Source organism: Botryllus schlosseri, chromosome 10 (assembly GCF_051294905.1).
Source record: "Botryllus schlosseri isolate E-star chromosome 10, Bs_hap1, whole genome shotgun sequence".
NCBI classification, from domain to species: Eukaryota; Metazoa; Chordata; class Ascidiacea; order Stolidobranchia; family Styelidae; genus Botryllus; species Botryllus schlosseri.
The window spans coordinates 12,672,517-12,688,520 of record NC_137245.1 but is presented as its reverse complement, the minus strand read 5'-3'; the positions used below and the strand labels follow the sequence as shown (position 1 = coordinate 12,688,520).

Sequence of the window (16,004 nt, the reverse complement as noted above, 5' to 3'; positions counted from 1 at the left end):
ATAAACATGGAAATCCGTGTACCAAGCAAGAGTATGATTCCGTACGGTTGTGTCTATCATCATCAAATCTCTGCATTTGTTAGAAAAGTCCGGTATCCCGATGATGATCACGTCTCTGCATGCGGTAGAATTACTTAGTCTTGATGTAGTCTATCCTTAGACACATGCAATAATAGACATAGCCGAATCCAGCACGTGGCCAAACCTTCCCGCGGGAAAGGGGGGTCTGGGGGGCTCCGCCTCCCAGAAGTTACGGTTCGATACTTATAGGCCCCCCCCCCGGCAAGTCTCGCCCAGGGCCCCCCGTTCGTAAGGCCACCACTGAGTATACCTCAATTAGCAAGCATCTCGCGTACTTTTTCAGGTAAGCAATGAATAGGAAAAGGGCGACTCGAGTACGGTAGCCGAATGACGTTATTTTATGGCATATTGCTATCATACGAGATCCACTGCAGTAACATATCTTTTAAAACTATACGACTTTTCAGGTGCCTCTTTTCAATGTTATCGGCTCACTGAAGAATCCAAGCCAACATTCACCGGTCATTATTGTAGTCTCCAAAAAATGTCAACTACCGTGTTGTATCAAGCTGACTTCTTCTGATTTTCAACTAACATCAAACAAGAACACCAAGTGGATCAATATCTTATTTGTGACGTTAAAAAATCACTCGTTTTCCTGAAAGGACAAAACATAAACGATAGACAGAGCAGAGCTACGACAAAACAAAACAGGCGACCGCCACCGCGTCACTCGACATATTGAGCCCTGCGCCATACCATGTGCAGGGTGCACTACGAAATAGTCAAGGCGGTGAACGATGAGCCATAAAGAAAAATCCACCGCGACATGGCCGGCCCTGTGACCAACTGGAAATGTCAAGGTACATTACAGAGGGTCACAATAATTGATGAGAGGTGGTCGTGAAACGAAACAAATCAAATTGTGAAAAATACATCATGACAGTTCTAAACGACACAACTTACGAATGTCACGTTCGTAGATTCCACATGCAGTACGAACCTTTACTCTCCTGACCAGCCCATTACGATCAGGAAACACATGTTCAATAACACCTTTGGGCCATCTACCACGAGGAACAGTTGTGTCGTTAAGCAAAACAATATCGCCAACCCTAAAGTTGGGTTGTACTTTTAGCCATTTCGAGCGTGCCTGTAATTGCGGTAGATATTCTTTGAGCCAACGGCCCCAGAACAGATCAAGCTTATGCTGTACATATTTCCAGTTTTTCGCGTACTCATCAGCTTTGTTGAATACATGTGAGGGTAGTGATGGATCTAGTCTACCCAATAGAATTGAATTCGGCGTCAAACACTGTAAATCACCAATATCATTTGAGACAGGAGTAAGCGGTCTGTCATTCAAAATGCGAGCGACCCCATAGAGCAGAGCAGACAAGGTATTGTCATAATAAGGGGCATTATTGTTCAATCCATGGAGAATACGTTTACAACTTTGCACAATCCGCTCTACTGCACCTTGAAAATGAGGAGCAAGGGCGGGAGAAAAATGCCACTGAATATTTTTAGCAGCCAATACACTGGCAACTGACTCTACATTCAAGTTTGTAATGGATTTTCCCAACTCTTTCTGAGCACCTACAAATGCAGTACCATTGTCACTGAACATGTGCGCTGGTCTGCCACGAACATCAATAAATTTCGAAAATGCCATCAGGAAGGCCGATGACTCAAGAGAGTCCACCACCTCCAAATGTACAGCTCTTGTGCATGAACATGTAAACACACAGCCATAGCGTTTCACTTGGCTTCGATTACGACGACAAATAAGGGGACCAAAGTAGTCAACCATTGTATAATGAAACACATTCTTGCCGGGCGTAATTCTGCATTTTGGGAGGTCTGCCATATACTGACAGCCGGGTGTTGCCCTTCGACACTGACAGAATAAGCATTTTTTCAGTACTTTGCGGATAGTGGTCTGACTCTTTACTACCCAGAATTTTTTGCGTAGGATAGACAGGACGTGGAGAGTCCCACAGTGGCCATTTTCAACATGACATTGTTCAATAATTAGGCGAGTAACATGGTGGTGGGATGGTAATATCATAGGGTTCTTGGATGAGTCTGGCAAGTCTGATTGATTCAGGCGACCACCAACCAGCATTACACCATTACAAACAAATGGAATTAGTTTAGTCAATGCGTTAGGGAGACATTTTTTGTCAATTGGTTCACTGGCAGGAGAACGGACAGTTAACAAAGGAGTAACATTTGTGAATGATTCAGACTGACAAAGTCTTATAACTTCCCTCAGGGCAGTGTCCAATTCCTTAACAGTAAGGAATCCACGATCAGGTTTGATGCTTGGATCATCCGGAGAGCCTTTAGACTTCCAGTGTAAAATAGCACGTAAGCGTAGGATCCACGCGGTCGAACGAACGAGTCTGTTCAATGATGAGAAACTTTCCAGATAAACAGCCATTGTATCGGGAACAATGGCGATGTCAGAGGCACAGATGATTTCTCTTTGAAATTCAGTTTGAGATAACTCACACTCCTGATATGCGCTATGCATCCATGAGCGAGGTGGTTGGAGAAGGAATTCAGGGCCATTAAACCAAACTTTGGCACGTTTCAACTGGTCCGGCATAAGACCACGAGAGCCAATATCTGCTGGGTTCAAGGCAGATTCAACATGATTCCATTGATCAAACCGCGTCAGTGAACGGATTTTTAAGAGTCTCTCGTGAACAAAGGTATGAAACCGTGACGTCGTACTCTTTATGCATTGAAGTACTGCCGTGCTGTCCGTCCAATAATGAACAGAATCGATCTTGTAATCAACGTCTTTGAGAATTGCTCTTGAAAGTTTGACGCAAGTGAGCGCAGCCGTCAGTTCCAACCGAGGTATGCTAGGAGCATTCTTCGGTGTGACTCGAGAGATCCCCCTGACAAAGGTCAAATGAATTTTGCCATTAGCATCTTCAAATCGGAAGTAGCTACAAGCAGAGTATCCTATTTTGCTTGCATCAGCAAAATTATGCAGTTGAATGTTGACAGGATTGAAATCCGGGGGTTTATAGCATCGAGGGAATGATAAGTCTTCCAAGTTTTTCAAACCATCTGTCCATTTCACCCATCTGGATTTGAGTGTACTCTCCACCGGGGCATCCCACTCGAGATTGAGACGTGTAGATTCTTGTAAGATAAGCTTCGCTGGAAGGAGAAACGGCGCAAGGTAGCCAAAAGGGGTGTATACTTGAGCAATCTGGCTCGCAATACCACGTCTCGTGATAGGTTTAGGTAAAAGTTTTGTACTGACTTGGATGGTATCTTTAGCAACATTCCAAATCACGCCAAGCGTGCTTTCTGAATTAGAATTTTCAAAATCAAGATTCACAAAATTTGGTGCTCGGTCAGACTCTGGAATTTGAGACATGATTCTGGCATCATTACTGACAAATTTTGTAAGGTTGAATCCATAATTAGCAAACAGCGAGTGAAGTTGTTTGATAGTTTCATTACAAAGCTCAACAGTCTCTTGACTGGAAACGCAGTCATCAACGTACATGTTTTTTAGGATACAATCCAAGGTTGCAGCGTCAGCATTAGTACCGTTGAGGGCAACGATTTGACGAAGACAAAACTGTGCAATAGCAGGAGAGCACGTGCTCCCAAAAACGTGAGAAGTCATTTGGAAATCAACAATGTTTCCACGAATGTCATTGTTCTCAAACCACAGGAATCGGAGACTGTCCGAGTCCCTAGGGTAGGTCTGGATCCGAGAAAACATTTGTGCCAGATCTGCTGCCCACGGATATCTGTGCATTCGAAATCGAGATAACACTCCAATGAGGGAGGAATTTATATCCGGCCCGCTGAGCAACTGGCTATTCAAGCTTTTTCCCGGCAACTTCCGGCTGGCATCAAACACAATTCTCATTTTTTTCTGTTTTGTGTCGAAGTGGATCAAGTAGAAAGTACGGTTCGTTGGTGGAAGTATGTCCGACGGCATAGCCTGAGCATATCCCCTTGACAGATAGTCATTAATTTTTTCGTTGTACTTCTGAAAAAGTTCAGGATCTTTCATAAATTTGGTTCGTTGAGTTTCGAGAGACTTTACAGCAGCTTCCCTGTTCGGAGGTAAAGCGACGTCATCTGATTTCCAGAGCATCCCGACTTGAAAACGTCCATTTGTTATGCGTGAAGTTTTCTTCATAATATCAATGGCTTGTTCGTCTTCGACAGAGGGATGAATTTCATATGGATCACAATCCAGATCAGGAAAATCAGCATTACATGCAGAACACATTGGTAATGCTGGAGGAACACAATGTTTCCTGAAATTATCATCAATAACAGAAATCTTGTTATTGCAATCAAGAAAATTAACTTCAGTAGAGTCGACATTTGTTCGAAGGGTTTTGTCAGAGCCACCCAAACACCAGCCAAATACAGTGTGTTCAGCACCAGGCAAATTATCTCGGGGTCTGATAACTTCATCTGCCGGGTAGCACATAAGAACTTGTCTACCAATAATAAGGTCAACATCATTTATATCAATAAGCGGAATATACAGTTCTTTCAGGTGTGAGCATTGTGCAACGGTTTCTGCATTTGGGGTATGACTTTCGACATCAGGAAAGTGGCGAGTAGCCAATACATCATTCAAGTTGATGACTGCACTTTCCCCAATCCCTTGAACAGAGATGGACACAAATTCAGACTGGCTGGGAAGGGTACCCGCGGCAGTATTCATCAAGCACTTAACTGGCTCACCACTAATCCCCAATTTGTCTAGTAAGCGATAAGTACGAAGACAGTTGGTAGCCCCAGAATCGAGGAATGCATGAGTGGTAATCCTGATAGAGGATGCTCTACAGGTGATTACCACAGGTACTACAGACAAACGAACTGGGCAACTTCTCTCCCCGATCGAGGGAAATAGAGGCATCATAGTGTTGTTGCTGGCAACAACATTGGATTTAGGATATACCTGTCGTTTAAATGCGTCATGTAATAACGAGCTATGAAGATAGCCACACCCATCAACTCTACAGCGATATGACGATGGGCAAGAATTGTGATCATGTCCATAGGATAAACAATTACGGCATACCAGGCTCTCTTCCACGAGTCGTCGACGTTCGTCTATAGACATCCTACGGAAGGTATCACAGTAGAAGAGAGGATGGGGGCCTTGACATAGGATGCAAGATGAGTGCGGCTTCTTTTCGACGGCATCTTGATCTGTCGAGCTTGAAGCCATGGCAGATGTGGCATTCACCTTTATTGTAGTCTTGCGCAGATTCTTCGAGTACTTCTTGCTGTGAAGATCATTAATGAACCGACCCAATCGTGACCGAGCCAATGATGTTTCTCTTTTGACAAACTTCACGAAATCTTTGAAATTTGGATCGATGCCGGCTTCAACCTGCTCGACATGCTTTGCGAGAAAACGGTTCAAAAATGAAATGGGATATCTACTCAAGATACCGTGAAAAACACCAGTTGCATTCACTTGGGATATTGAATCACATTGTTCGAGGACCCGTTTGGCAGCTTGTAGCTGGTCGGATGCCTCTCTAAGCATTTGTAAATTTGTAGTATCGACTGGTGTTTCATCAGTCAATTGTCCAATAAATGCTGCTACAACATAGGATGTGCGACCATAGTTGTCGTACAAGACATCTCGAGCATATTTATAAGCAGCATCATCTTGCCTCCCAATGCGGCAGCACTCTAGCGCAGAGCGGGCTTTTCCGGTGCAAAGACTTATCAACTTATTTAGTTTGGTTCTTGCAGAGTGCCTTTCATTAGGATCAACATCCTCGGGATCAAATGAACAATCAAATTCATTGGTGAACCTATGGTAATCAAGGGGATCGCCATTGAAGCTACTAATTTGAATAGTTTGTAGGTCAAAACCGCGTTTCACCGATCCCAACATGCCACCCCACGGGTTCATTCTACTATCAGTGAAGACTGGTACCTGGTGAGTTACAGGCAGAGAAGGTGGAATTATGGGATTTTGTGGCGGGTGCAGTAGCTCACTATGGTTGGCGTTAGCGGCTGCAGAATGCGGAAAACTATGAGAAGGCATTTCACACGTTTGAAAGCCTGGATTAAAATGGATTGCATTAGCCGGCCCATTATGAGTGGCCGAGTACTGGCCATTATATGACGTACCTGATCGGGCGGTAACCTGAATATTGTTCCGCTCACTTGATAAGGTAGCGGCATTAACTTGGTCATGGATAGCCGGCCCAGTGTAAGATAGTGGAAATCTGTTTCTGTAGGTAGGCACTGGAACTGACGAAACGTGGCCGGCAGAACGACGTTGGTCTTGATGTTGGCTGATTAAAACAGGCGCCACAGGTTCTTGATGAGATGGTGATAAGTAACGATCAGTAACATGGTGATTGCTCCTTATATTAGGTTCTGGCAACGAACATCCTTCAATACGGTGAATAGGACGACTCCATGTTGTAAAGGTTTGAAACTGCATAGGAGTAGCTAGAGTGGGTGAAAACTCTTCCACAGGTAGTTTATCAGCAACAGCAAATGGTATTCTTTCGCTAGGGGTAACATTGCTACCCAAGCCGCAGTAACTCTCTTGACTAATCACAGAAGCTACTGAGTCAGTTTTAGACGAAGCTCTAGCTCGTTCAAGTTTGTCCTGAGCATGAAAAACATCCCACTCCAACTCCTCCAAGTTGTATTTCGATCCTATATCCTTGTTTACAGAGGATACCGGTACGCCGGCTATCGAACCTTCATAGTTCAGTCTACTCCTTGCGTCCACAATACCTCTCAAATTTATGTCGCTAGGCGGCGTACTTACTGTTTCAGAAGTAGACTTGCCATATGCGTCATCAGCAATCTTCTTAGTATAATAACATAGGTCATATTCTTTTCAATGTTAATTCAGCAGAGTCACTGACGTCGGTCATCTTCTTCGCTTCGAGAGTAAGATAATCCAAGTGGGCACTGACTCTGTGAAATGTCTCATCGAGACTGTCTTTCGCAGCCACAACCGCAGCAGGTAGAGAAGCTCCACTCATACATTTCATGAAGTACGCATCAGCAGCGTTGAGGTCTCTTCTTAGACCAAAAATGTTGTCATTGACTTTCGCATCGAAGTCTTTTGACGGAGTATCCATAATGTACCGCTAGGTAACACTCGATTTTTTAACCTTTGTAGTCTCCAAAAAATGTCGACTACCGTGTTGTATCAAGCTGACTTCTTCTGATTTTCAACTAACATCAAACAAGAACAACAAGTGGATCAATATCTTATTTGTGACGTTAAAAAATCACTCGTTTTCCTGAAAGGACAAAACATAAACGATAGACAGAGCAGAACTACGACAAAACAAAACAGGCGACCGCCACCGCGTCACTCGACATATTGAGCCCTGCGCCATACCATGTGCAGGGTGCACTACGAAATAGTCAAGGCGGTGAACGATGAGCCATAAAGAAAAATCCACCGCGACAATTATGTTAGGTGGAACTCCTTTTGTCCGAAAAAGCGTAAATAAAATTTGATTTCTACCCTTGTGCGATATTCGTAGGCCCCGGAGCACTTATGATTTGCTCTAAAGACAAATTGCCCGCAGAATTAAATTGGATTAGATCCATTCTGTCCAAAAATGGATATCCCGATAGCATCACTGACTCTGCCATTGCGGAGAAAATGCGCAAATTCAGACAACCTACAGTTTTCGGCCCTAACAAATGCCCGGTGTACATTGTACATACACCTTCCTTGGCTTGGCTCTGTTTCCAATAGATTCACCAAATCAATCAGATCATGCGTCGAATCATGTTACAACACTGTTAATGCGAGGATTGTATTGTAGCGACCCCGTTACGGCGTATACCGGTAGCAATAACGGGGATCGCGGGTGTGTTCTACTGGGCTCGGGACCTCGTCTCTTTGCAACTGCCGCCTGCTCAAACGACACTTACTATCACGGCACAACCGACAACACCACAAGTCTATGCGGTTATAAGATTATATTAATACGACACAAGAAACTCATGATAAACTCATAATAACGATGCTCACGGACACATAACGGAACCCAAACGATCTATAACGCCTATACGATACACTCTGCACAGGAAACTGTAACAAAACTCCACACAAGCCTCACGCACAAGCACACCCATCAGCCTAAACCTAGCCCAGCAGCAGTCTTGCCATCTACAAGCGAGTACGAACTACCAACGGGGCAACATCACTCCCTAGGTGCTCGCGCAGCACCGTCAGTGACTAGGCCGTGCCCCAGCCTATCCGCGCAGAGATTCCGACCGGTACGTCCAACTCAAGCCCGCCAATACAAGACCAACTACCTACTTCACGCCCTAACTGCCTAATACCACCACTACTTCACGCTGCTGCCCCAAACTACTAATACTTCACGCTACCAAACACAGAGACATACTCACTCGCATCCATCTTCAGCCACGCTCTCAGCCAACTCTCCCACTCAGCCAACTGAACACGCGGTCTCCAGCCATACCACGCGCAACAATATTCTAAACGGTAAATACAGAACATTCTGGAAACCCCGGGTTTCCACAGTATGTACAACGAAACAAATTTTGCCCAGCACGCGAAAGGATGTGCTGCCTGCTTTTCATCAAAGTATGGTCATATATGAATACAAATGCCACTGTGACAGTCGGTAGGTGGGACGCACATCCCAACGCTTGCTAGAACGTATCAAACAGCATGTTCCTAAGGGGATAAGATCGACATCGCAGTCTCCCGATTCTAAAAATATCATTCAGCAATGTAAACAGAAACACGCATCAAAATCCCAATCGTACAGCCAAGTGTTGGCATGCAGTTCTGCAATGAGAGACATTCATACACTTGGGGGCGCCAAAACCTCGTCCTAGTGATGCATTGCTTACATTGGATACCGAAAGAAAAGTCGTCTTGATTTGTTGTCTTTTGACATCCCTAGCGTAACTGGTTGGAAGTCAAGTGGCCCTACACGGTAAAAGGATGACCTAATAACACCTTGAAAGTATTTTCCATATTTGATGATTGCTGCAGATGGCTATTATCTGAAGAAAAATCACAGATGGTATGCCCAAGTACAAGGCCAAATGACTTGCGCTTGTATGAAACTATATGTTGTTTTATGCATACATTTCGTAATGTGCATGCACATGGAAAATATAGAGTTTGACCCATAATTTGTTCCTAAATTTAGGATTCTGAAGTTGCAAAAGTTCTACGAAATGTATTGGCGTCCTTTTTTGGTGGTCAAGATTGTGTCACCGCAAGACGAAAAACTGAAAACTGCTGAATGCAATGTAGCTTTGAATACGATTTTTTTGAGCAAAACCGTTCATGCCGTCGTGGTGATTATTGTTATTTCCAAATTCCATGATTCTTTCTGTTGATTACGTAGTCTACCTATATATTGGGAGTTTTTATGTATCTCGTTTAGTAAATGAAAACAAAACTTGCGTCTAGACTCTAGGTAGTGATATGTTTTCTGTTCAGTCATCAAATCCAGTACAGTGATATTCCGGTTTATTATGGCGGCATCAATATTGAAGTGGGAGCAAGAAAATTCATGCAACACTAATAGTAACCAATCATTATCACTAACCAAGTCTGCTTCAGCAAACACAAAATAATAAAAGCATCAAATGCTGTTATGTAGGACTATGTCAAAGTATCCCAGCAAACACTCGATGTCCAGTTGACTTCCGGTGGAATAGCTGGCAGGACATCCTGTTACTTCCGGCCGTTACCTCCCTGGAGTGGGTTTGTCGACAACTAGAGACGTCCTGTCCACTAGCTGAGTACGTCCGCAATGACGTGCTGTGGACATGGTGAGACTCGTCATGGACGCGTCTGACCTGGCCTGGACGTCACGTGGTTCCCTATGGACGCGCCTGACGTACTGTGGACATGACGTCACTCCCTATGGACACGCCTGACGTACTGTGTACCTGACGTCACTCCCTATGGACACGCATGACGTACTGTGGACATGATGCCACTCCCTAGTCCCTATGGACACGCCTGACGTCACTCCCTGTGGACACGCCTGACGTGCTGTGGACATGACGCCACTCCCTAAGGAAGTGTCATTCGCCCCCTTTATCATCTCCATACCTGGTTCAACGCCTCACGACTAACAACATCATATCAGCTCACAGCGTATATTGGGTGAGTGGGGAATGAAACTGGCAAAATACAAATACAATATTGGTTATTATCAACGAAATTACAACTATCTAATTTACGAAACACAAAATGTGAAATAAGGCTAGAACTACTACCACTTAACACAGTCAAGGCTGAAGTGAAGAATCATATCGCGACAAGCAATCACAGAAAATGTGTCACAGGAGTTTACCAAACAGCAACTGCTAATACCACTCAAACTAATGACAAACATTCAAAGTAAAAAAGCATTAATTACATAAAAAAAGTGTCACAGGAATATAAGACACTGCAACTGTTGGGACAACTCGAAGCTAATGGAACAGTCCATGTGCACAAAATTGATAAAATTTAAGAATGGTATCACAGGATAAATTAAAGAATGGTATCACAGGAATAAAGAAACCGCAACAATTTAAAACGAGCATTACAAATAGCGTTCAGTAAAAATTCACTCTGCAAGAATTAAATCAATGCACCGTTTGCTGATGTTGAGTGCCTATTCTTTCTCTTCGTCAATCACAAAACGTTTTTTCTCGGCGCTTGCGGCTGAAATATATACAGCAATGTCAGTGAATTGTGTATGTTGCCTATTTCTGCTCGAAGTAGTTGTACAACGCCTTGGATAGTGCTACATATACTTCACTACAGATTTACGTTACTTACCGGTACATGTCTGCTTGAGAACTAACTCCTGTTCGACGGAGACCACTTCTTCAATTTACTCGAGTACTTATCAACTTATATTTCTACTTCCACTTGAAATAATTTTGACATACCTTGAAAATTGCTACTTCTACTTCAGTTGAAATTCATGATGTTACTTCTACTTCAGCTTAAGTACCAAAAACGACTACTTTTACTTCGGCTAACCATGTTCGGACCATTACATGGTAAAAGAATGAAACATTACAACCAAATCTACCCTTTTCAAACTACTCGAGTACCTTTCAATTTCAATTTTAACTTGGAGTAGTTTTAATATACTTCGTAAATCATTACATACTCCAGAATAAATTCCTGTTACTTCTACTTCCACTAGAGTCCCAACCAATGTTCCCTCTAAGCTGCGCAGTGTGCGCACATGCGCAGTGCTTTCACGGTCTCTGCGCACAGAAAATCTCAGTTGCGCACAAAAAATTCGAAGTGATGATCCTTTTTTTAGTCGTTACGCACTGTTTTTCAAGGGTATGCGCGGTGAGTTGGTGAGTGTGTGCAGACCCGTCAAAAATTAGAGAGAACATTGGTCCCAACGTTGAATACTTCAATTTGTTAAATGCCACTTACGGTTATATGCTAAAATCAAGCGACACCTAGACCAAATTTACGACATCACACTAACTGCTTCCTTGAGGTAGGTTTAACATGTCTTGTAAACCACTACATGAACTTCACTAGAAATTATGTATTACTTGAGCAGTACTGACTACTTTTACTTTGACTACCCATGTTGGCAAGAAGCCACATTCCATTACATCAGGGGTGTCAAACATACAGACCGCCCAGCAATTCTGCGTAGATTGAACAATGCTTGTTTGATGCAATGTAACGTTTGAAATTTCCGTAAGAAATACTTCCATTAAATAATCCCTCAACACTGCAAATATCGAGTGCGGAAAAAATGCATATTGCGTTCCGAGTTCTATGAAAAAATTACCAAAAACAGAAGCACAAACGCCAAAACGGAACTGATACATGCAAGTTACATGGTGAAGACAATAGTTTCACAAAAATATAATTACAATGTCTGTGGTCGCACTAGTGCATCACAAAAGACTCAAATGATCCCTGGCCTTGGGGGAAACCTGAATCGCTATTCAAGACGATGGAGAAAACTTCAACGTCCGCGTTTACAGTTACATACTTTGTCTGCCTCAACGCATACCCAGGTTTGCCGCAGTGTTGAGTAAATTATAGGTAGCATAGAAAAATACCGACTTACATCATTGTTGGAAGAGCTACTGTTTCATTGACTTTAACTGTATTTTGCCGCCAAATCACCATATTATTGACAATTCCATTGTTTGCGAATATAGCGCAGCTAGAATAGAACCTACATGATCCGCAATCGCGAAATTTTTTCAAAGTTTATGAATGAATCCGGGCAATAATAATGTTGCATATATTGTGGGTCGCCTCTGTATACCGCTGGGCTCAATTGACCAGATCTGTATACCGCAGGGCTTAATTGACCAAGACATGAATAATCGAAGTTTTCAGTGAACATGAGTCTATCATTTTGCGCAAAGGTTTCATCAACGACAATTTTTCAGCGAGTGCAGGCGCGAAGTCGCGTGTAGGACTACACGTTTTCACATAATTGCGAATATAGTTGAGATCAATTCCGTAGATTGGGCGCATATTTAATTTTCATGAGAGGGAAACAATACTAGAAAAGATAGAAATCGAATGACAATAAATCGCGCGAATCGCTAAGAAAAATATCAAGTCAAATAAATCTGCGACGAAATATTCTACTTAATGTTCAATGTTCATATACAAAAATGTGGATGGCCCCTGGCTACGCCAATGCGTCGGAACTGATATTTTCGTCATCAACATCCCAAAGTTTGCGGTCAGGCTAATCAAATTTTCGGTGTGACTTGCAAGCTCACAATAAATTACCTGCCTAATTTATTTTTTTGATATTACAATTTAAATCGATAATCAACTCGAGGGCCATTGAAAACCTTCTCGCGAGCCACGGGTTGGCTACTCCTGACCGAGACCAAATCTACTCGATGAAACAAATTACAAGATTTCTTTCTAACTCAATTTTCTGCTTGTACTGGAAGCAGCTTTTACATGCCTTATAGATCTCTACATACACTCGATTAGAAATTTGATGCTTTGCTAGGGTTCCAATGCTGATCATCTTCAACATAAAGATACGCGCTAGTCAGCATGGATATGCGTTGACTGCCTATATTTAGAAATAGTCACGATTTCGTGGCAAGATGATGGTAAAACCTTGACCAAATTTACTTCTCAAAATTTATTGAAGACTTATCAACGCAATTTTTTATTTCCGCTTGTAGTTTCAACAGAAATTTAGGATATCACTTCTACTGCTACTGGAGTACCAATGCTGATATACTTTCACCTTGACTATACCTATATTCGGAAATGGTCACTTACGATTACATTCTAAAGAATTCCACAATTCGGGCCAATCCACTTCTTGATGCTCGTGCAATTTTCTCAATATTCTACTTCCACTTGAGCACTCGTTCACTACTGCTACTTGAACTTGAGCAGAAATGTATGATATGATGCTACGACTGATTGAGTAGTGAGTACCAACCCTAAATTCTTTAACCACCTTCGGTTTTCGCAAATTGTATCGATGCTATTTATTTTACCTTCGTTTGCTATCCAACTTTCATGCCGGGGCCTGGCGCCACAATTGGCATTGTTGATGAATGGATTTCGCATCCGGTGCCTGAGAATAGATTCTGATTTTGAACATTGGTTTTCGCATATGATAGGTAGGCCTACCATTCAACTTACAGAAAATGATATTACACAGACACCACCTGTTCCATGCTCTTTTTTGTCGAGTTGAAGCCCATGCTGTATTTTAGTACTTCATTATGTTGACGGTACACTACACGCTCTATAATGCATTCTTCGTACAGTCTGCTAGTCGTGGTCATCACCAATGACGGACATTGCTGATATCTAGGTAAAAAATAAGAATGGTTGTATTAAAGTCATCTGACAGTACGCGAAACAAAAACAAACCGATGCGGGTGCAAGCATGCTGCCTATAGTGCATTTACACACTAATCAGTTATCAGGTTATTGTTGGCGAGAATATTGGCTACTGTGAATCACCCAGAATATGATTACGTCATCAATGATAATTCGATAATTCATTTTGATAGCCGAGATTCGCTGGGCAATATAGGCCAAACCGCGGCTCTGAGTTGAGGGTTTGATTGCGGCACATGCAATCCCGTTTAGACAATATGCTCGTATATTAACATCAGTTACCTTATCGCTATCGTTACTGGCAAATTTACACGGGCGCGGCTATATACAGGGTGAATTTGGCCACAGCAAGAGCGTATCATGTACTACAAAGGTGCATAGTCAAACAATGAACTTGATAATAATCAATCATGGTATCCTATCAAAGTATGACTTGCACTTGTTCATAATCAATTGCTCATATTGGTTGTATAGCCTATGGAACATACTATTCAGTAAATGTACTCATTTTATCAGGTTTTCGAAGGAAAAGTCAGCAGAATACTTTCAGCAAGAAATGTTAATTGGGTATAATCCACAATGGCGGCAATCAATCTCAGGCGCAACCAAACTAGTAGGCCTACAATCCATATAGAGTTAGCCAGTGATCAAGCAATATATAAATGCCTTATTACATAAATTATAAATTACTACGGTATGACCTCGCGAATACATAAGATATTTTTATCACTATCTTGAGGAACATTCAGTCTACCGACCAGCAAAACATTGCTATTGGAATGAATCAGCAAATAGGTGTTTATGGCGTTTCAATCATATTGCAGCGTGTTTACACTTCACAGTATGGCGTATCTGCATTCCAAGAAATAACGAGGCGTAACAAACTATGAATGTTCTACCATATATTGATATTGAACACAAACTATCAACGAAAAAGGAGAAGCTAAATTACGGTCACAAGAAGTGTATACGAAAGTTAAGTCTTTACGTATCATTCTATATCAATATTAATTGGAACTCTTACCATTTCAAACTGTTCCACTGTTGGAGCGGTTCGGGCAGAGTTTCTACATCAACAACAGACAGCAAGTCTTCAGCTTTCGCTTCGTACAGCTTCTCAATCTAATCAATGACTAATGACTGTTTTGTCAGCGTCCATTATCTGAGCTCGTCGCATCAGTCACACAGACATCAACTTAGATTCAAATGCCAGATACACGCGCCGTCGCGCTGCACTGAGCAGGTGTCACGTGACGGAGAAGGAAGAAGGCTGTCTGGTTTTCAAGATAGGGCCGCGATTGTAGAGATACCAGACTTGACGTGTTGTGTGCTACGAATGGTCATGGCGTATCATGCTTACTGAATCACGTTGTGATGCCGCCACATGCATCACAATTTCACTTTGATGCTCACATTTGTTCTTGTATTTCACTATATTGGGATACATATTCAGAACACGTATTTCGCCATGATGTGCACTGTGCAGTTGTGCAGGTGCAGGTGCACGCTTGGGTCTATGCCTCTTTATAGTTCAGCTTATTAACAATTTCATTAAATCAATACAACGCACGATTGCGATATATTTTTTAAAAAACCAGTAGACTAATAAATGGCTATATAGCCTATATGTCTTACGATTTCGTCCGCGATATGTGCATGTGCATCCCACGTGGGGATGAATAATGATAATATGCCATTTTGAACACAGAGAGAGAGAGAGTCTTTATTTTGAACAAGCCAGCTTGACTCCATGAAAACGATATCCAAGTAGGGGCATCCTGATGAACTCCCATGTACGTGGCATGCAGGTTACATACTACCATGACATCCTCTGGAATATTCATTGGTGAGGGGAATAGGAATATTCTAAAAATTTCTTCCACTGGAAGTCACCTGGAGTTACATAACTGGACGTCCAATTTGTGACAGACTGAGCAAGTCCTCAGTAACTAACCTTGGGAGGTGGGACGAGTTGGAACAATTGTGGACATACCAGTAAATCCATGGGACATCGGGTGTTTGCTGGGATGTCTTTCCAAATCATAAAGCAGAAAAGACTATTTCATTTTTTCAAATGCAAGAGATTGTAAGGCAAGACATTTTG

General features: G+C 42.4%; 1 long non-coding RNA gene across 1 annotated transcript; it reads right to left on the bottom strand.

Annotated features, from left to right (window-relative positions):
- Window positions 1–9,716: 9,716 nt before the first annotated feature.
- LOC145448571 (uncharacterized) lies at window positions 9,717–15,554 on the bottom strand. Its single transcript, XR_013917957.1, has 5 exons — window positions 14,925–15,554; window positions 13,697–13,867; window positions 13,549–13,628; window positions 10,089–10,735; window positions 9,717–9,969 (listed from the first exon to the last, which is right to left on the bottom strand). It is a non-coding gene; the product is annotated as an uncharacterized LOC145448571 (long non-coding RNA).
- Between the last annotated feature and the right edge of the window lie 450 nt (window positions 15,555–16,004).